This window comes from Leopardus geoffroyi, chromosome C1 (genome assembly GCF_018350155.1).
Source record: "Leopardus geoffroyi isolate Oge1 chromosome C1, O.geoffroyi_Oge1_pat1.0, whole genome shotgun sequence".
Taxonomy (NCBI): domain Eukaryota; kingdom Metazoa; phylum Chordata; class Mammalia; order Carnivora; family Felidae; genus Leopardus; species Leopardus geoffroyi.
The window spans coordinates 35,795,130-35,815,412 of record NC_059328.1 but is presented as its reverse complement, the minus strand read 5'-3'; the positions used below and the strand labels follow the sequence as shown (position 1 = coordinate 35,815,412).

General features: G+C 38.9%; 2 long non-coding RNA genes and 1 pseudogene across 3 annotated transcripts in view; 2 read left to right on the top strand and 1 right to left on the bottom strand.

The window, feature by feature from the left end:
• Window positions 1-10,854, top strand: part of LOC123597788 — a 39,265-nt gene extending 28,411 nt beyond the window's left edge. Inside the window, exons 4-5 of one of the 2 annotated variants that reach the window (XR_006712259.1) lie at window positions 9,826-9,962; window positions 10,814-10,854. This is a non-coding gene — a long non-coding RNA (uncharacterized LOC123597788). Of the gene's footprint in view, window positions 1-9,825 lie in introns of both variants that reach the window. The other variant, XR_006712258.1, reaches the window with a different exon arrangement.
• Window positions 1-20,283, bottom strand: part of LOC123597789 — a 51,235-nt gene that overhangs the window by 10,550 nt on the left and 20,402 nt on the right. The window contains exon 2 of the long non-coding RNA XR_006712260.1: window positions 14,470-14,515. This is a non-coding gene — a long non-coding RNA (uncharacterized LOC123597789). The remainder of the gene's footprint in view (window positions 1-14,469; window positions 14,516-20,283) is intronic.
• LOC123600092 lies at window positions 4,389-4,498 on the top strand (annotated as a pseudogene).

Below are 20,283 nucleotides of genomic sequence, written 5' to 3'. Positions count from 1 at the left end.
TGGGGCTTGAATCCACAAACCATGAGATCATGACCTGAGCCCAAATCAAGAATCAGACATTTAACCCATTGAGCCACCCAGGTGCCCCCATGCTACCTTTTAAAATAAACTTTTATTTTAGAATAATTTTAGATTTACGGAAAAGTTACAAAGACAGCTCCTGTAGGGGCACCGGGGTGGCTCAGTCGGTTAAGCGTCTGACTTCAGCTCAGGTCATGATCTCACAGTCCCTGAGTTTGAGCCCTGCGTCAGGCTCTGTGCTGATAGCTCAGAGCCTGGATCCTGCTTCAGATTCTGTGTCTCCCTCTCTCTCTGCCCCTCCCCTGCTCATGTTCTCTCTCTGTCTCAAAAATAAATTAAAGCATTAAAAAATTTTTAATTGAAAAAAAACCACAAAGACAGCTCCTGTATATACCTCACTCAGTTTCCCCCCATTGTTAACATCTTACTTTAATTACCACCGTACATTTGTCAAAACTAAGAAACTAACATTGGTACATTATAATTAGCCAGGTGCAAGACTTTGAGTTTCATCCACTTTTCCCATTAATGTCCTCTTTCTGTTTCAATCCAGGGCATTTAGTTTCTATGACTTCTATTAGTCTCTCTGGTCTGTGGTAGTTTCTTAGTGTTTCCTTGCTTCTAATGACTTTGATAGTCTTGAGATGTACTGGCTAAGTATATTGTAGAATGTCCCCTAATCTGAGTTTGTCTAATGTTTTCTCATAATTAGACTGGGCTTATGAGCTGTTGAAAAGAATATCACAGGGGTCAAGTGCGCTTGCCTATCCCATCAGGGGTAAATGATACTCATGTGACTTCACTGATGATGTTAATTTTCATCACTTGGTTAAGGTTGTGTTAGCAAGTTTCTCCATTATAAAATCACTGTTTTTCCCCTTCTCTGCCCTGTCCTCTCATAGAGTTAGTAAGTATAGCTGACCCTTGGAGGGGAGAGAGCAGAAATTAAGCTAGGCACCCTAGAGGTGGAATCTCTACATATGTTATTTGGAATTCTTCTGAGAGATTTATCACTATTTTAATTAATTATAGTTTTTAAAACGCTTAAAGTTTCTGGGAAGGGGAAATCTTCACTCATTTTTTATTTTATATTCTTCCAGAAGGTATTAAAATTATCTTTAAATCATGTTACAGTTAAAAATTAATTTGATGATGATTAGAATTATACTTAAAAATACATTAACTGGGAGGGCGCCTAGGTGGCTCAGTCAGTTGAGTGTCAGACTCTTGATTTCAGCTCAGGTCATGATCCTAGGGTCATGGGATCAAAGCCCACATCAGACTCCCTGCTGAGCATGGAGCCTGCTTAAGGTTCTCTCTCTCCCTCTTTCCACTCTCCTGCTCTTGCTCTCCCTCTCTCTCAAATTAAAAAAAAAAGAAAGAACTGGGGAAGGACCAACATCCAGGAATATGGTACCTATCTCTATTTAGTCAAATATTCCTTTATAGTTATTATTATATTCTGATAATAAGTTCTGGAAGCACATAAACAGATATGCAGGGATCTGTTTTGTAGTCAGACACTGCAGTCCTGTGGCTTGAGAGTCAGTCTGAAGATTGAAATAATGTCCTAGCTGTCCCAGGGAAGAAACTTATCAGAGATATAAACTTGAGGTTGTAATTGAATTTTGCTACATGCAAGTAAATTATATAGAAAACAAGATTACAAAACCCCGAATGCAGTTTGGGGAAAAGGCTGATAAAAACCGTACATTCTTTGGGGCACCTGGGTGACTCAGTTGGTTAAGCATCCAGCTCTTGATTTCAGCTCAGGTCATGATCTCATGGTTCGTGGGTCTGAGCCCCACATCAGCAAAGAGCCTGCTTGGGATTCTCCCTCTTTCTCTGCCCCCACCCCCACCTGGCACACACATGTGCGTGGTTTCTCTCTCAAAATAAATAAATGAACCTTAAAAAAAAATCATACATTCCTTGAGCTCAGGGACCAGGCTTAATTAATCTTTGTATTCCCTACAATTCTAGGACACACTGGCACACACAAGCGCTTGTTGAGCATCTGTTGAATAAGCAAATAAATCAGTGAATAAATATTCACTTAAAGTCTTGGCCTTAAACTCTTGGCCATACCAAAGATGTGGTTTTTTCTTTTCTTCAGCCTTAGCAGATATTGTTTTTTATTTAAAAATTTTTAACAATATTTAAAATGTTTTTATTATTTTTGAGAGAGAGAGAGAGAGAGAGAGTGAGCATGAGTGGGGGAAGGGCAGAGAGAGAGGGAGACACAGAATCTGAGTTGTCAGTACAGAACCCGAGGTGGGACTTGAACTCACAGACTGTAAGATCATGACCTGAGCCAAAGTCGGATGATGAACCAACTGAGCCACCCAGGCACCCCTAATTTCTTAAAATTCCAGTAGAGTTAACATATAGTTTTATATTAGTTTCAGGTGTACAATATAGTGGTTCAACATTTCTATACATTACTTAGTGCTCATCAAGATAAGTGTACTCTTAATCCCTTCCACCTATTTTACCCATTCCTTCCCTCCCCCCCCCCCCCACCTCTGGTAACCATCAGTTTGTTCTCTATAGTTAAGAGTCTGTTTTCTAGGGGTGCCTGGCTGGCTCAGTCAGTGGAGCATGTGACTCTTGATCTCAGGGTCATGAGTTAGGGTCCCATGTTGGGTGTAGAGGTTACTTAAAAAAAAAGTTCTGTTTTCTGGTTTGTCTCTTTTTTTCCTTTGTTTTGTTTCTTAAATTCCACATATGAGTGAAATCATATGCATTTGTCTTTCTCTGACTAACTTATTTTGCTAAGCATTATACTTTCTATATCCATCCATGTTGTTGTAAAGGACAAAATTTCATTCTTTTTTTATGGTTGGGTAATGTTCCATTGTATGTATATACCACAATCTTCTTTATTCATTCATCTATTGATGGACATTTTGGGCTGCTTCCATAATTTGACTATTGTAAATAATGCTGCAATAAACATAGAGGTGCTTATCTTTTCAAATTAGTGTTTTTGTATTCTTTGGGTAAATACCCGGTAGTGTAATTACTGGATCATATGGTAATTTTATTAAAATTTTAAAAAATATTTATTCATTTTTGAGAGACAGAGAGAGACAAAGCATGAGCAGGGGAAGGGCACAGAGAGAAAGGGAGACACATGATCCGAAGAAGGCTCCAGGCTCTGAGCTGTCAAGCACAGAGCCCGATTCAGGGCTCAAACTCATGAACCTCAAGATCATGACCTGAGCCGAAGTTGGAGGCTTAACTGACTGAGCCACCCAAGTGCCCCAGTAATTCTATTTTTAATTTTTTGAGGAACCTCCATATTGTTTCCATAGTGGCTGCACCAGTTTGATTCTACCAACAGTGCAAGAGAGTTCCTTTTTCTTCACGTCCTCACCAACACTTGTTTCTTATGTTTTTTGGTTTTTTTAATTAAAGAAAAAGTTTATTTGTTTATTTTGAGAGTGAGAGCACGAGTAGGGAAGGGGCAGAGAGAGAGAGAGAGAGGAAGAGAGAGAATCCCAAGCAGACTCCATGCCATTAGCACAGAGACTGATGCAGGGCTTGATTTCATGAACTGAGAGATCATGACCTGAGCCAAAACCAAGAGTCTGTCACTCAACCAACTGAACCACCCAGGTGCCCCTTTAATTTTTTTTTTTTAAGTAAACTCTATCCCAAAAGTGTAGCTCAAACTCATGACCCCGCAATCAAGAGTCAACATGCTCTACTTACTGAGCCATCCAGGCACCCCTGTTTCTTGTGTTTTTGATTTTTGCCATTCTGATAGGTGGGAGATGGTATCTCATGGTGATTTTGATTTACATTTCCCTGATGATAAGTGACATTGAATACCTTTTCATGTGTCTGTTGGCCATCTGTATGTCTTCTGTAGAGAAATGTCAGTTCTTCTGCCCATTTTAATTGGATTATTGTTATTATTTTTTGGTGTTGGGTTGTATGCCAAAGATACGGCTTTTTTAAATTACTTTTTTAATGTTTATTTATTTTTGACAGAGAGACAGAGCATGAGTGGGGGAGGGGCAGAGAGAGAGGGAGACACAGAATCTGAAACAGGCTCTAGGCTCCAAGCTGTCAGCACAGAGCCTGATGCTGGGCTTGAACTCACGGATAGCGAGATCATGACCTGAGCCAAAGTTGGATGCTCAACTGACTGAACCACCCAGGTGCCCCCCAAAGATATGTTTTGATCATTGTTATGATACACCAGCTTCCACAAATGGTTAATTTTACATGCTTATATTATTTGAATGACTTGTCACTAGCTTTTTCATTAGTGTCAACAATATTTACATTCAAGTTTAAATGACAGAGTCACTAAAAATGGCATAAATCTAACAGCATTGAAAGTATGTTTATTCTCAAGCTTTGTGCAGTGGCAGTGTTGTAGCCAATGGAGTTTATCTGAGGCACAGTTATTGTTAATTGAAAGTATGCTTACTATCAGCCCAACATATTGAAATATAATTCTATAAAAGATAACATTTAAAGAGCAGAATATAAAATCACATCCAGGCCATGATTACAATGATAAATCAAGCTTGCACATGGTAATAGGCATATATTATTTATGCTGCTTAGCATCCTTTCTCTGTTTTTTCCTAAGAGCACATTTTTTTTTTTTTTTTTTAAGATTCATTTATTTTTGAGAGAGAGAGTGCAAATGGGGAAGGGGCAGAGAGAGAGGGGGCAGAAGACCTGAAGCGGGTTCCGCACTGACAGCAGTGAGCTCAATGCAGGGCTCAAATTCACAAGCTGCAAGATCAAGACCTGAGCTGAAGTCAGACATTCAACCGCTCAACCTACTGAGCCACCCAGGTGCCCCACATGTGTTTTGTTTTTAAGGAAACCACTTCTCACCAGTTCTTAGCTATGTAGGTGGATCCTGATAATTCAGGTCAATCTGAACTTTATCTCCCTCTCCATAGAAGTTGGTTCATGGATGGGTGGGTAACCCAATCAGAGCCTGTTTGCTAGGGCTTGATGAAGTGTGAGAATGTGGGATCTAGAACTTCTACAGCTGTTGCTACCATACTGGGAGGGCCTGGAACTCCCTAAGGTTACCACATGGTGCCTGAGAATAAAGCAACACAGTGGTAGGCAGAATAGAGTAAATGAAAGAAACTTGGTACTTGGTGATTTAGTTTGAGCTGCTAGGTCAAGCCTCAAGCTCATCTTGAGCAATTCCTTTATTGTTTAGTCATTTGCAAGTGAAACGTCTAATAGATACACAGTCAAGGACAGGAAACAAGGGGGAATAAAAAGAGTATTGATTTGTTGCAGTCACGGGATTGAGAGTAATTTTTTTAATTTCTACTAATATTGTTTATATGACTCATAACTGACAAGGGTTCTGGATGTTGGAAAAAACTCTCAAAAGACAAAAGGTCTCAATAGGCATAGTATTGTAAATATATATTTACAATATAGCATTCATTGTAAATGTTATGACAGTTCTCTTAATTCTCTTCTGTATTAAGCATGAACAAGCAGGCTGCTCAGTGTTAGACCACATGCTTTCAGAATGGAAGCAGGTCCGTCTACAGAATACAACTTGTGTTATTCCATCTCAACACATCTGAAGAAGGTGGTTTTCCCAACCCCAAATGCATATTGTTCTTTCCCACCCACCAACCCCATCAATCATATCTTATATCTTTAGGATCTAGGTCAAAACTTACATCTTCATACCTCAGCTGGATATGCTCCCTTCTTCATCAAATTTTCACAGAACTTGTTTTACATTATCTTGTATATGTGGCATTTACTATGCTATGCTGCCTAATACTTTTAATATATCACATTTAAATATCTTCAGTTAGATAGTAAACCCCTGAAGGGCAAGACAAATAAGCACATGGTAACTGGAGTTAGACATACCTGGGGTCACGTTCAATTTCTGTTATTTAAGAGCTGTATGAACTTTGCCACGTTACATCACCATCTCTGAACCCTATTTTCCTCATCTTTAAATAGGATAAATTATACCTTCCAGACAGAATTACTATTGTGATTAAATAAAATGGTGTAGGGGCGCCTGGGTGGCGCAGTCGGTTAAGCGTCCGACTTCAGCCAGGTCACGATCTCGCGGTCCGTGAGTTCGAGCCCCGCGTCCGGCTCTGGGCTGACGGCTCGGAGCCTGGAGCCTGTTTCCGATTCTGTGTCTCCCTCTCTCTCTGCCCCTCCCCCGTTCATGCTCTGTCTCTCTCTGTCCCAAAAATAAATAAACGTTGAAAAAAAAAATTAAAAAAAAATAAATAAAATGGTGTAAATAAAGCACTGAAGGGGTGCCTGGGTGGCTCAGTCAGTTGAGCATCTGACTTCGGCTCAAGTCATGATCTCACGGTTCGTGGGTTCAAGCCCCGCGTCGGGCTCTGTGCCAACAGCGTGGAGCCTGGAGCCTGCTTCAGATTCTGTGTCTCCCTCTCTCTCTGCCCTTCCGCTGCTCACACTCTGTCTCTCTTTCTCTCTTAAAAATAAATAAACATTAAAAAAAAAATAACAAAGCACTTAATGTCAGGCAAAAAAAAAAAAAAAAAAAAGAAAAGAAAAGAATGGAAGCAAGGCCATTTCACAAGTGCATATGGCAAATATACAACTATCTGGTGGTCTGTTATGTGGCACTTTTCAAATCTTAATAGAATAAATGAAGATTATAAAAATTAAATCTGGGTTGATTGAGTTCACCTAGTGTCAGTATTCTAGAAGAACAGAATGAGACTGCACAATAGACATTTCATAAGTAACCATACATCTTCATTTTTCTCTCAGATCCCTGCATTACTGCCACCTCTGCTGAACACCAGCCCTACCTCTCAGTAGTCAAGGGCTGAGCCTCATTCTGTGGCATCCTCCTTTATAAAGTGTGGTGAAAGGTAGTCCCTTACCTCCTTCAATGTCAAAGAGCTGAATTTCAAAGATACTTTTGGTTTCTGATTACTCAAAAGAAGAGGAGGAATACAAGACAGAGAAAAGACTCTAGGGACAGAGAGAGAGAGTGTCAAGAGCCTCTTTAAGTAGAAATGCGTAAAGTGAAGGGGACTAAGAAATGACAAAAATACTTTGTCTTCACAAAGACTAAACAGTTTATAAAGACAATACAAACATCTTTAAAATGTTATTGGATGGGGCACCTGGGTGGCTCAGTCAGTTGAGCCAATGACTTCGGCTCAGGTCATGATCTCACGGTTCATGAGTTCGAGCCCCGCGTCGGTCTCTGTGCCAACAGCTCACAGCCTGGAGCCTGCTTCGGATTCTGTGTCTCCCTCTCTCTCTGACCCTCCCCCATTCATGCTCTGTCTATCTCTGTTTCAAAAATAAATAAACATTAAAAAAAATTTAAAAAAATGTTATTGGAGTATGTTAACTAACTGGAATTTAAATAAAAACTTTAAAAAATGTTATTGGATTTTGTTAATACTGTCCCCCAAATACAGTATGAATACATTCAACTAACAGAAGTAACTGTATGAATAAAGAAAAGACAAGACCTTGTAATTTTAATTCCTCACTTTGTATGTGGACATTAGCCAAGGTGCCTTTTGGGTGTGCTGAGGAGCAGAGCCTCTCTACCCCCTCTAAGAGCTATGTGTCCATCTCATTTATGGCCATATCATACTGGGCACTTTGAGGTTATGTCTTTGATCCAATCAGTTAGATTCCAGCACCAAAGCCTTTATCACTTCTCAGTGAGTCAATATCTCTATTAATATTTATGTTTAAAACAATTGAATATTTAGGCTCTGTAAAAAAACAGAGCAAAAACCTGCACTCTACTTGAACTAAAACCTAACTAATATATGGTTTCAGTGGGTCACAGACATTGGAGGGATCTGAAAATGTTAGGTTTCTCTTGGTCTGTTTACAGAAGCTTCATGTTTTTAACAACACAAATTATATCATTTAGCTCATGTTTCTCCTTTGCCCCTCCAGCACCCATATTTCCCCTCTCAAAATAACATAACAGCACTTTGGTTTTATTCAGGTATTTGAAAAGCATTTTTTGAGTGCTCATTTTACTCAATCCTTGACTTTTAAGTATTGAGTCTGCTGAGGGGTATGGATACCTAAACAGACAATTTCCATACAGAGTGACAGAGATAAGAACACTATGCTGTCTTAGCCCAGGAGAGGGAAAGGTTCCCAGGACACAGGACAGGATAGAATAAATGGGAATTAAGTAAGGAAAGGGAGAAGGGCCTTTTGAGTCAGAGGAAGCACCTATACAGACTTGAGAATTAAGTTCACAGAACTAGGTACCTGTTGCTAATTTAGCAAGGCCAAACCGTAGCTGGGGAGTGGAGACAGGGTGGGTTAAGTAGTAGTGGGAAAAAAATATCACTTCGCTCATTGTTTTTTAAACTGTACAATACTCATTAATGACCTATTAAAACAATTTATTTTCTGAAAAAGGATAGAATAGAATAGAAAATATCAGAATGCAGTAAAGGATAAGTATTGGTATGTCTTGTTTTATAGTTGTGTGTAGAGCGTATAGTGTGTGCATGTGGTAGGTCACAAAGTAAAATGTATTTCTTAGTATTTCTTTTTGTCTCACATGGTCAAAAAAATTGAAAGTCACTGTTCACAGCATAGAAAATTTTATTTATAGTTTACAAGGTGCTTTTAGGTATCCTATTCTTATTACATGGCCCTGCCTCCATTTTTTATTTGTCATTTATTCATTCCTCAAATATTTATCAATACATATTTTACTTTCGGTGCTAGGAAACTCCCTGAGAGAAGCTCAATCTATGGGAGATGAACAAGTAAAGAAATAATAATAACACCTACTGTTGATTACAATCCTCAGGGTGTATATTGTGAACCACCTGTTTTGGAATCCCCAGGAAAAAGTGCTTATTAAAACACAGGTGATGGGCTCTGCACCAGACCTACTGCATCAGAATTTCTGTGTGGGGCCAAGGGATCTGCAATTTTAATTAGAGGTCCTCAAAAACATCTTACACACATTCAGTTTGGAAAAGATTAATTTCTTTTGTTTTTTAAAGTTTATTTATTTATTTTGAGAGAGAGAGAGTGTGTGTAGGGGGGGGTCAGGGGGAGAGAGAGAGAGAGGGAGAGAAGAAAAGAGAGAGAGAGGAAGAATCTGAAGCAGGCTCCATACCAGTAGCGCAGAGACCAATGCAGTCCTCGAACTCACGAACTGTGAGATCATGACCTGAGCCAAAATCAAGAGTCGGATGCTACCGACAGCCACCCAGGCACCCTAAAAGATTCATTTCTGGAGTGTATGCTGGAAGCCAACATTGTTCTCAACACACTGTGCTCAGTCACTTGGGTCCTTTTTTCAGTTCCTTCAAGAATCCAACACCCTTGCCACTTAGGGCCTTTCCACATACTATTGTTTCCTAGTCTGGTATACTCTCACAGTTCCCTGGCCAATTTTAATCTACACAAATGTTATTTCTTTAGGAAGTGTTCCCCAAAACCAGAGGCTTCAAAAGGGGCTTTTGTGATATGCCCCCTTGTGGTAGACACTAAAATGTCTGCTCCCCATTCAAAGAAAGGACTGTTAGGGGTAAGGTCTACTGCCAGCTGCCAGGCTTTAACTCCTTTAGTTCCACCTCAGCTTTTGTGAGGAGGTTATGCTCTTCTCCCATGGCTTCAGCCAGTAACTAAGACTGTGGTTTAAGAACCTGGCCATTTCTGCCTAATGTGGGAGTCCTGTAATGTGCAGTCATTCCTCCACAGCTCTCTGGCAAATACTTTGACAGACCTGTATTGCTATCTTCATGGCTCCTCTTGCCCAATCCTCCTTGCTCCCTTTTCCTTTCATAGGTCTTACTCCCAATAAACCTTTTGCCTTCCTGACTCCATCTCAGCATTCCTTCCCGGAGGATTCAACTGCCACACTTGTCTTGGTATGGCTGGAAGAAAGAGACTGAAGGAGAGAGGCCTAAAACCAGGCTGTAGAGGTAAGCAAAGCCAGAACACACAGGACTTGTTAGACCATGCTAAGTATTTTTTACTTTGCCATTAGGGCAGTTGGAAGTCACTGCATGTTTTTAAACAGACTGGGGAGGAGTGGGGAAAATGATCAAATGTAAATTTGAAAAATTTGAAAAATGATCTAAATGTAAATTTAGAAAGACCACTCCAGCTGTTATATGTTAAAAAGGCTGGAGACTTGGGAGACTGAGGACAAGAAGATCAATATGCATGCTATAACTGGAGTCTAAAAAGAGAAAATAGTGGCTTGGACTAGGATGAACCAGAGACAGTGAAGGTTTGAAAGATATTTAAAAAGTAGAATCTCCAAAATTTGGTGATTTATTGGATGTGGGTGGTGTGGGAAATGTAAAAGTCAAGGATGCCCAGATCTCTGGCTTGAGCTACTGTGTGGAAAGTGGTGCCAGATGCTGATACAGGGAGTCCCATGGGAAAGAAATGTGAGAGTTCAACTTTGGACATGCAGAGTTGGAGATGCCCCTAGGGTATCCAAGAGCACTATAAAGAGTTGGATATACTGTTCTGGAGTGTGAACAGAAATTTAGGCTGGAGAAGTACATTTGGGAGTCCTTAGCATACAGATGGAAGCAAATGAGATCATCCAGGAGAGGTACAATGTTTTGAGAGAGACGTAAGAGATTGACCTAGGAAACTCAGACATATAAGGTTCTGGAAAGGGACAAGAGGTTAACAAATGAGACTTAGGCCAGGGAATAGGGAGTCACAGAAACTTTGCGAGGGTTTTTGATAAGGAGGAGATATAAATATTACCTAGTGTCTAAGCAAGGTAAGGACTGAAACTATTCTTTTGCCTTAGTGACATGGAGGCCATTGGTGAACTTAATAAGAGACATTTCAAATGAAGTGGCGGAGGTGGAAGCCAGACTGGAATGACCAAAGAGTGATGGAAATGGAAGAAGTTGACACAATTAGTGTCACAACTCTTTCAAGAAATTTGGTTCTGAAGAAGGAGGGCAACAGGCAGTAGTTAGTGAAAATGTGGAATCGAGGTTTTATGTTTTTTGTTTTTAGGATAGAAGAGGCCTGGAAGTGGTTAGAAGTTGATGGGAAAGAAGCCAGCAGAGATGATAAGAGAAGAAAGTGATAATCAAAGGCACAAGATTTCTGAGAAAGTGGGATGGTGGCGGTGGGGGTGGGGACAGGACTGTAAGGCTCAGACAGAGAGACTGACATTGGAAAGAAGAAATGCCACCTCTTTCTTTGGAACAGAAGGGAGGAGAAAAGTGTGGATGTGAATACTAGTAGACCTGTAGGTTTAGTGGTGGGAGGAACTGTTTGTGACTAGGAGATCGGGAAGGTGGAAGGTTGGAGGAGAGTGGAGGAGGAGGTTTAAAATAGTCTTAGGTAGTAGGAAAATGAGCTTTTTGACCACAGGGGTCTTACCAGGAAATGTGGTGGACTCAGCTAATTTTTAAAACTTTTTATTGTAAAAAATTTCAAGCATATACAAAGTAAGCAGAATAATATAATGAACTCGATGTATCTATCATCTGGCTTTAATAATTTTAATATTGTTATTCCTATTTTATCTATGCTTTCACCCACTTACCTCTCTTTGGTACTATTGTTTTTGTGGTTATTTTTAAGGTAAGATTTACATATATTGAAATGCAAAAAAGCTAATTATGTAATTTTGACAAATGGATACACCTATATAACCCACACCCCTCTATCATGATATAAAATGTTTCAGTCCTAGAAAGCTCCATCCTGTCTTTCTCCATCAGCCCTTCTCTCTGCCTCTCAGAGGGAACCACTGTTCTGATTATTTTCATTTTAGATTAGTTTTACCTATTCTAGAACTTCTTCTAAATGGAATCATACAGTATGTATTCTTTTATTTATAGCTTTTTTTGCTTAGCATTATGTTCATGAAATTTATCCATGTTGGTGTGTGTATCAGGACTTTGTTTCTTCATTTCCTGAGTAATTATTTAATCATAGAAATATGCCACAATGTGTTTATCCGTTCAGTTGCCGAAGGATGTTTGGGTTGTTTATTGTTTTGTGCTATTATAAATAAAGCTACTCTGAACATTCTTGTACACGTCTTTTTGTGAATATGTATTTTTAGCTCTTTTGGCTTAAATACTTAGGAATGAAATTTCTAAATAAAGTATAGGCTTGTGTTTGACTTTGTAAAAAATTGCCTAACCTTTTCTCAAAGAATTCCATTTTAACTTCCCACCAACAATGTCTCAGAGTTCTGTTTGCTTCACATCCTTTTTTTTTTTTTTTTTTTAATTTTTTTTTTTCAACGTTTATTTATTTTTGGGACAGAGAGAGACAGAGCATGAACTGGGGAGGGGCAGAGAGAGAGGGAGACACAGAATCGGAAACAGGCTCCAGGCTCTGAGCCATCAGCCCAGAGCCTGACGCGGGGCTCGAACTCACGGACCGCGAGATCGTGACCTGGCTGAAGTCGGACGCTTAACCGACTGCGCCACCCAGGCGCCCCTGCTTCACATCCTTTTCAATATTTGGTGATACTAGTTTTAAAATTTTTTAGCCATCGTAGTGGGTGTTAGTGGTATTTCATGGTGATTTACATTTGCATTTTCTTTCTTTAAAAAATTTTTTTTTCAACGTTTATTTTATTTTTGGGACAGAGAGAGACAGAGCATGAACGGGGGAGGGGCAGAGAGAGAGGGAGACACAGAATCGGAAACAGGCTGCAGGCTCTGAGCCATCAGCCCAGAGCCCCACGCAGGGCTCGAACTCACGGACTGCGAGATCGTGACCTGGCTGAAGTCGGACGCTTAACCGACCGCGCCACCCAGGCGCCCCTCTTTAAAATTGTTTTTAAATGCTTATTTATTTTTGAGAGAGAGACAGAGCGTGAGTGGGAGAGGGGCAGAGAGAGGAGGAGACACAGAATCCAAAGCAGGCTCAAGGCTCTGAGCTGTCAGCACAAAGCCCAATGTGGGGCCCGGACTCACAAACTGCAAGATCATGACCTGAGCTTAAGTCGGAGGCTTAACCGACTGAGCCACCCAAGTGCCTCATTTGTATTTACTTGGTGAGTAATGGTGTTGAATACTTTTTCATGTGCATATTGGCCTTTCATATATCTTCCTTTCTGAACAATCTATGTCAAACTTTTGCCTATTCATTGTTAACTTTAGGAATCCTTCATATATTTTGATTATAAATCCTTTGTCAGATATATGTTTTATGAATATATTCTTCCATTGTGTGGCTTGCCTATTATCTTCTTAATGATATTTTTAATGAATAGAAGTTTTGTATTTTGGTGAAGTCTAATTTATCACTTGTTTTCTTTTCTGATTATTGCTTTGTGTGTCATGTCTAAAAAAATTTGCCCGCTCCCATGTCTCCTTTTTTTCCCCTAAAAGTTTTAGTTTTAGGTTTTACATTTAGGTCTCCCATGAATTAATTTTTGTGCATGGTATGAGGTAAGGGTTGAGGTTCATTTTCCTTGTATGATAATCATCTGAGCACTATTTATTGAAGGCATTTCCTTTCCTAATGGATTGCTTTGGTGCCTTTGACTCACCATATACATATGAGTCTATTTATGGGTTTGCTATTCAGTTACATTGATCTATATGTCTATCCATATATATCTGTATCCTATATGCCAGCATCACACTATGTTAATACTGTAGTCTTTTAGTAGATATTGGAGTCAGGTAGTATAAATCCTCCAGCTTGTTTCTTTTTTCAGGATCATTTGGTTCCTTCCAGATCCTTTGCATTTCCACATACATTCATGAAAGTGCTTGTCAATTTCAGACAAACAAACAAACAAACAAACAACACCCTTGTGTAAATTGATTGAATCTATAGACCAATTGGGGGAGAATTGGCATCTTAACAATAATGAATTTTCTGATCCATTAATATGATATATCTCTCCATTTATTTAGGTCTTTAATTTTTCTTGGTTTTGTTGCTTTCAGTGTACACGTTTTTCACATACTTTGTTAAATTAACACCTAAAAATTTGATGTTTTTTAAGGTTATTTATTTATTTATTTTTGAGGGAGAGAGAAAGAGAATGAGCAGGGGAGGGGCAGAAAGAGAGGGAGAGAGAATCTCAAGCAAGGCTTAGTCTCACGACCATGAGATCATAACCTGAGCTGAAATCAAGAGTTGGATGCTCAACCAACTGAGCCACCCACGTGCCCCATGATGTTTTTTGATGCTATTGAAAATTAAATTATTTTCTAATTATTTCTATGCCATGCATGGAGTTGATCAGATATTCTGAGTAACTATGAAATTCATAGGATGGGGCTGTTCTAGGGTCCTATGGCTGAGTCCCAGTTTCAGAAGGTGGCCTAGAGATTAGATATTCACTAGTCATCAAGGTATTCTTTCATGGGATTGCATGAAATTGGATCACCAGAATGGTGCTGACATGCTGGTTTTGGTTAAGTAAATTTTTTATACAGAGAGGGGCTTTATACAAAAAAAATTTTTCCATACCTTGAACTCTCTAGGGGCAGCCGTGACTGGGATTGTGGTTGTCCTCCTGAGAAGAGGAGAGAAACTGCATGTCAGGGGGGTTCTTTTGTCTCCTATGTGATATCATTCATTCTGGTAAGAACCATTACTCTGTATCTTTCTGAGACCCAAGAGAAGGGTAATTACTACATTTTGTTCCCCACCACTATTTCCAGTGAAGCCTCTGAAGTCGGTCATCATAAAATAATTTATCCTAATGTTACACTGCATCCTTGGTCAGAAATTTATCCCTTATTCTATTTAAGTACACATGATTGTATGGCCAATATACATTTCAAGGAAGCTGATTCCTAGCCCCTGCAGCCTCCCCTCTGTTGCACAAGAACTAGTTATATATCTAAAGTGTGGTTGAACCCAGTTGAGTCTTATTCTGACTAAATTACATTGAACTTTGGAGACGTTTTAAGTCTATGAAGTTGAGATGGGAACCATTATGAAAAGCTAATGTGAATGTTCTGTTTACTCATGGCTTTTGTATAATTTATTCATGCTCTTTTAGGCTAGTAAAATTATTCCCATGTTATTTTAGTATTTCTAATTAACCAAAGTGAACATCACTGATGAGTGACAGGGCCTCTCAACTGAAGGATGCCTTTATGCTGAAATCAGCACCACTCTGGCAGCAAAGGAAAGACTCTAAACCTATTCTTGTATACTGATAAGTAACTTTCTAGATTCTTATCTGATCTTAGTTTTTGTTCCTGGGAGGAAAAAGACAGTGATTTTTTTCCTAGGTCTGAACCTATATTGTAAAATGTTTACTCTAAAAAAAAAAAAAATGTTTACTCCCATAGAACTTGTGGCCTAAAGGCAACTGCATTTGCTATAAGTACAAAGTAATTAGCTTGCTAGATATTTTCCATAAGGAATCCTGATGTCATCATGGTCAGCACTATTCTCACCATATGGGTAACATGTTGAAAGGACAACTGCATGGGTAACAATGACAGAGCTATGGTTTGAACTTAAAAAGGATAACTAATAATTTAGTTATAAATAAATGTGGGAAGCCGAATAATATGGCTTAGGGGCCCCCAAAAGATGCATCCTCTAATGTGGAAATCATAGAGTATAACATTAGTCAAAAAGAAGGTATGAACTTATTCAATTCATGGATTCTAGATGCACTTTTTATTTCAAAAGTTTTTGATAATATTCTTTGATTAATATGTTACTTGTCTATTTCTCCTTCTTCAGATCTTTCACCAGACCAAGGAGAGTAAGCTTACTGTAAATACATGATCATTCCTAGAAATTTCCCATGATTTATGTAACTCGATTATGTTTCTAACGCTGCTTTTCTCATAGCACTATTTCTCCATTTCTATTTGGACATAAGCACCTGTTATCACTAAGAATGACTGCCAGTGATCTTAATAGTTGTTAGTTCTTTATGAGACTGAAGTGCTACCTACTGCACTACTGAGGCACCTAATAGTTGTTAGTTCTTTAAAGAATAGCTGTTCAGGGGCGCCTGGGTGGCTCAGTCGGTTAAGCGGCCGACTTCGGCTCAGATCATGATTTCGCGGTCCGTGAGTTCGAGCCCCGCGTCGGGCTCTGTGCTGACAGCTCAGAGCCTGGAGCCTGTTTCAGATTCTGTGTCTCCCTCTCTTTGACCCTCCCCCGTTCATGCTCTCTCTCTGTCTCAAAAATAAATAAACGTTAAAAAAAAAATTAAAAAAAAGAATAGCTGTTTGTTCTTTAAACCTCCTCCCCCCAATTTTAGCTGTTATCCCAAATCAGTGTTCTTCCTAAATGTGGCAACTGAGACAAATTGAAACTTATTAGGTTCCATCCTCTCAAATAAACTCCTTGTCCCCTTATATTTTCAGTATTTAAAAAAAGTCATATTGACTTGGGAAACTGTGACCTAACACTTGTGGGGACAACTGGCAATAGTGGGTAGTGTGTGTTAGTGATAGTTAGAGACTGCTTTGTGTTGCCTGTCTGATTCAGGTGGTGGCAGCAACTCAGAAGGAAGGACTAGAGGGGAGAACTTCCTGAGCAGTGGTAAACTTCTTTTTTTCCCCTCTTTATTATCCTTTTATTTATTTGTTTTATTTTATTATTATTATTTTTAATTTACATCCAAATTAGTATATAGTGCAACAATGATTTCAGGAGTAGATTCCTTAATTCCCCTTACCCATTTAGCCCATTCCCCCTCCCACAACCCCTCCGGTAACCCTCTGTTTGTTCTCCATATTTAAGAGTCTCTTCTGTTTTGCCCCCTCCCCGTTTTTATATTATTTTTGCTTCCCTTCCCTTATGTTCATCTGTTTTGTCTCTTAAAGTCCTCATAGGAGTGAAGTCATATATTTGTCTTTCTCTGACTAATTTCACTTAGCATAATATCCTCCAGTTCCATCCACATAGTTGCAAATGGCAAGATTTCATTCATTTTGATTGCTGAGTAATACTCCACTGTATATATATGTACACCACATCTTATTTATCCATTCATCCATCGATGGACATTTGGGCTCTTTCCATACTTTGGTTATTGTGGATAGTGCTGCTATAAACATTGGGGTGCATGTGTCCCTTCAAAACAACACACCTGTATCCCTTGGATAATACCTAGTAGTACAATTGCTGGGTCGTAGGGTAGTTCTATTTTTAGTTTTTTGAGGAACCTCCATAGTGTTTTCCAGAGTGGCTGCACCAGCTTGCATTCCCAAGCAGTGGTAAACTTCTTACCATCTCCTTCTTCCTCTATTAGAGGGATGGGCAAAGTGTAAGGCAATATAATTTTTTTTTCATTTTATATTTCTTTTTTTAATTAATTTTTTAATGTTTATTTATTTTTTGGGGGGGGAGGGGCAGAGGAAGAGAGAGGGAGACGCAGAATCTGAAGTAGGCTCCAGGCTCTGAGATGTCAGCACAGATCCTGACGCGGGGCTTGAAATCACAAACTGTGAGGTCATGACCTGAGCTGAAGTCAGACACTTAACCGACTGAGGCACCCAGGTGCCCCTAAATTTCTTTTTTTTTAAGCCACATTATTGAGTTCAAAAAGTGAATGACATACAAAAAGCTGTACATATTTAATGCATACAACTTGATGAGTCCGGAGATAAGTGTATATCCGTGAAACTACTGCCATAAACATACCCATCATCTCTAAAAGGCAGGGCTCTGAGGAAACTAGCCTTGTTTTGCTTAAAAACCTGGCAGTAAACTGACTAAGGACAGATGACTTACAAGAGGGTGTGCACCCTCTGTAAAAACACCACAATCATACTTGGTTGCCACTAGAACTATAAGTGGGATCAAATCTCAGTCTACTCTAGGGGGTCTGGTATATAATATGGCCCAAAAAGGAGTAGTTAGTACATCAAATGAATTATCACAAGGTTTATTCTGGAGAACATTCCATGTGCACTGGAGAAGAATGTATATTCTGCTGCTTTAGGATGAAATGTTCTGAATATATCTGTTAAGTCCATCTGGTCCAATGTGTCATTCAAAGCCATTGTTTCCTTGTTGATTTTTTTATTAGATGATCTGTCCATTGTTGTGAGTGGGGTGTTGAAGTCTCCTACTATTATGGTATTACTATCAATGAGTTTCTTTATGTTTGTGATTGATTTATATATTTGGGTGCTACACATTTGGCACATAAATGTTTACAATTGTTAGGTCTTCTTGGTCTATAGACCCCTTGATTATGATATAATGCCCTTCTGCATCTCTTGATACAGTCTTTATTTTGAAGTCTAGATTGTCTGATATAAGTATGGCTTATATACTTATATATACTCCAGCTTTCTTTTGTTGACCATTAGCATGATAGACGGTTCTCCATCCCCTTATTTTCAATCTGTAGGTGTCTTTCGGTCTAAAGTGGGTCTCTTGGAAACAGCATATAGAAGGATCTTGTTTTCTTATGCATTCTGTTACCCTATGTCTTTTGATTGGAGCATTGAGTCCTTTGATGTTTAGAGTGAGTATTGAAAGATATGAATTTATTGCCATGATGATGCTCATAGAGTTGGAGTTTCTGGTGGTGTTCTCTGGTCCTTTCTAATCTTTTGTTGCTTTTGGTATTTATTTATAAATATATATTTTTATAATATATTCATATATATTATAAATATTAATATTATAAATATTATATAATATATTATAAAATATTTAATATAAATATGTATACAAATATGTATTTATATATTTTTATATTGATATATCTGTATATAATATATAAAATATAAAATGCTGTAAATATTATATATTAAATATATATAAATATATATTTATAAATATATATTATAAGTAAATATATATATATATTTTTTCATCTTTTCTCCCTACAGAGAGTCCCCCTTAAAATTTCTTGCAGGGCTGGTTTAGTGGTCACAAACTCCTTTAATTTTTGTTTGTCTGGGAAACTTTTTATCTCTCCTTCTATTTTGAATGACAGTCTTGGTGGATAAAGAATTCTTGGCTGCATATTTTTCTGATTCAGCACACTGAATATATCCCACCACTCCTTTCTGGCCTGCTAAGTTTCTGTGGATAGGTCTGCTGCAAACCTGATCTGTCTTCCCTTGTAGGTTAGGGACTTTTTTTTCCCTTGCTGCTTTCATGATCCTCTCCTTACCTGAGTATTTTGTGAATTTGACTATGCTATGCCTTGTTGATGGTCGGTTTTTGTTGAATCTATTGGGAGTCCTCTGTGCTTCCTGGATTTTGATGTCTGTCTTTCCCCAGGTTAGGAAAGTTTTCTGCTATGATTTGCTCACATAACCCTTCTACCCCTATTTCTCTCTCTTCCTCCTCGGGGACCCCTATGATTCTGATGTTGTTCCTTTTTAATGAGTCACTGATTTCTCTAATTCTTAAATTGTGCTCTTTTGCCTTAATCTCCCTCTTTTTTTTCTGCTTCTTTATTCTCCCTAAGTTTGTCTTCTCTATCGCTGATTTTCTGTTCTGCCTCGTCCATCCTTACCGCTGCTGCATCCATCCATGATTGCAGCTCAGTTATAGCATTTTTAAATTCATTCTGGCTATTTTTTACTTCTTTTATCTCTGCAGAAAGGGATTCTAATCTATTTTCGACTCCAGCTAGTATTCTTATTATCGTGATTCTAAATTCTGGTTCAGACATCTTGCTTGTATCTGTGTTGGTTAAATCCCTGGCTGTCGTTTCTTTGTGCTCTTTCTTTTGGGGTGAATTCCTTTTGCGGCTTCTTGCTCCCCAAGTTCAGCTCTTCGTGTCACGTACCTGCTTACCTGGTTACCTGCTTACCTGCAGGTTGTGCAGATTGTTGTGTTAATCTTCCAATCAGTTTTCTAGGTGTGTAGGATGGTTTAGTGTTGGTCTGGCTGTATTTCATGGACATGAGACACACAAAAAGCTTCCATGCTGTTCCACCATTTGGCTCCTTCCCCTGAATTATCACAAGGTTTAGCTAATATATACAGTATCAGCAAAAAACTTGGAAATGTGTGTAGGAGCAAATTCTAAGGGTATCAGAGCACAGAGGGCAAAACATAACTAGATCAGGAAGAATTCATTGATATGGGGCTGCTTACTAGAGATTCCAGATTTAATGTGTTAATTTGTACAAATGGAGGTGGCTCTAACAGCTTAAAGGGTTGGTTGATGAAAATTGTGACTTATTGGTGGCCTGTTGAATGAAGATAAGATACCAGAGCTTCACTGGCCTGAAGTAAAGAAGGGTATCCAAAGACTTAAGGAGATAGGAAAGTTGCAGTAAATTTATCATGTGCAAACGTCATACTTGTCCCCCAACTATAACTCCTGGGGAG